The sequence below is a fragment of the Vigna angularis genome, chromosome 1, assembly GCF_016808095.1.
Source record: "Vigna angularis cultivar LongXiaoDou No.4 chromosome 1, ASM1680809v1, whole genome shotgun sequence".
Taxonomy (NCBI): Eukaryota; Viridiplantae; Streptophyta; class Magnoliopsida; order Fabales; family Fabaceae; genus Vigna; species Vigna angularis.
This window is the reverse complement of record NC_068970.1, coordinates 38,676,004-38,677,929: the sequence shown is the minus strand read 5'-3', so window position 1 is coordinate 38,677,929 and position 1,926 is coordinate 38,676,004. Positions and strand designations below refer to the sequence as shown.

Here is a 1,926-nt window from a genome sequence, read left to right as displayed (position 1 = left end):
TTAAGATTTAAGATAGGAAGAATGGTAAATGAGCTAAGGAATGTGAGACTAAGATGCATGGAGCAACTGAAGTACACAGCAAAGCAGCAACAAGTCCCACATCATTCCTTTCTTCATTTTTTTAAAGGTATATAAGCTACCATTCTCGTATCAAAACTAAAGTTAATAAGTTGTTGTCGTGAGATACAAGGCACAATATAAGGAAGATTTATTTATTCTTCTTTTCTTTTAATATCAAGCTATGTTATGTCTCATGTTATTTGTATTTTGGAAAAGAAGAAGGATATATAAACTTTTTACACTTAAAAGAGAAAAAAAAACGACCAACACCACTGAGGATAGAAATAAGTCAAAAAATATATATACTACTCTTTTTGGACAAACAAATAAAGAAATCATGAGATGAGATGATTCCTTTAGTAATGTTTTGTGTAACTTATTATCTTCGTATATGATCACTGGTATGAAGTCTCGTCACAAGTTCCTTGCTCTCTGTTTTGTTAAATAATATTTTTACTCTTTAAAAATATTAAAAAAGTATTGTACTTAGACACATATTCAATTTATATTGTTTTTTCTATATATTTAAAAAAAATTGACTAATTGATATTTGGGGCTTGTCATGTGTTAAGTGGAGGAGATACAGTTGTTACAGTTGTGGTAGCAAAAGTCACCAAAGAGAATAGAGAGAAAGAAATTGTTGGGCGAAGATAGGGATGAAGAGGGAGTGCGAACAGCTTGGTTCCAGCGCAGGGACCTCAAGCTGCGGGTACTCGAGCGACAAATCGAACATTTGGGACGAGGAAGGAGGCATGGACGAACTTCTGGCGGTGGTGGGTTAGAAGGTGAGATCTTTCGACATGGCGGAAGTCGTGCAGAAGTTGGAGCGTCTTGAAGAAGCCATGGGAAACATTCAAGACGATCTCAAGGAACTTTCAGATGGCGCCGCGCACTATAACCCCTCTGATATCTCCAACTGTCGAGACCATGCTTTGCAATTTCGACTTGCTTCCTCCAGAAGAACCAGATAAGGGCTACCCCTCTTCCGACTAGGATCTCAAGGCTATTCCAGGGAAAGCAATTTACGACAGAGGTGTTAGCACCACGCCAAATGCTAAGCGTCGCAAATCCACCAAGTCAACGCGTGCTTTTCTGGTTGTTGACTCACAGAAGAACGGGATCCTTCATGTGCACAGCCTCATGACGTGCGCGGAGGCCGTAGAAAGTGAAAGTGAAAGTGTAAGATCAGGAAATAAAATAAAATATCTAAGAAGGTAGTTTATACATTAATTATGTTTATAAAAATAAGAAATAACATGTTAAATAAAGGTGAAGTTTAGCAGAATTGGTTAGAGTTGGGTTATAAGTCATCTGTTTGATTCTTCCTTTATGAATAATGTAACATTCCTAATTTTGGGATATCTCGATTACGAGTGAAATTTAACAATTTTAAAAATCATAGTATCATTACGAAAATTCACTTATATAATACAGAAATTAGTATAATGAAATGAAATAAAGTAAACTCAATTACATTGACTCTTGCGTCTCTATCATGCATTTGGAGCATATGCTCCCGTATAACCAAAAGTTATACGATCATCGCAAGACACACATAACCCCAAACACAACAAATATGGGTAAGCTACCATAACACAACCAATAACAATAAAATCTATACATAGGGAGCAAACACAACTTAATAATAAATCAATCATCTACAATGTTATTCTACTAACAGAATCATTAATACACCATGATCATTATCAACATCATCATTAACTATATGATGACTATAACATCAAGGTCATCCTTATCAACATCATCTCCAAACACATCGTCACTACTAATCCTCATTACATGTACCTCTATTAGAGATAACCACATCATGAATCATTCATCATGAATAAAACCATGAGCCTCCGC

General features: G+C 35.7%; 1 pseudogene; it reads left to right on the top strand.

Moving 5' to 3' along the window:
- Positions 1-650: 650 nt before the first annotated feature.
- On the top strand, positions 651-1,354 carry LOC108341681 (DELLA protein 2-like; annotated as a pseudogene).
- The last annotated feature ends 572 nt before the right edge of the window (positions 1,355-1,926 follow it).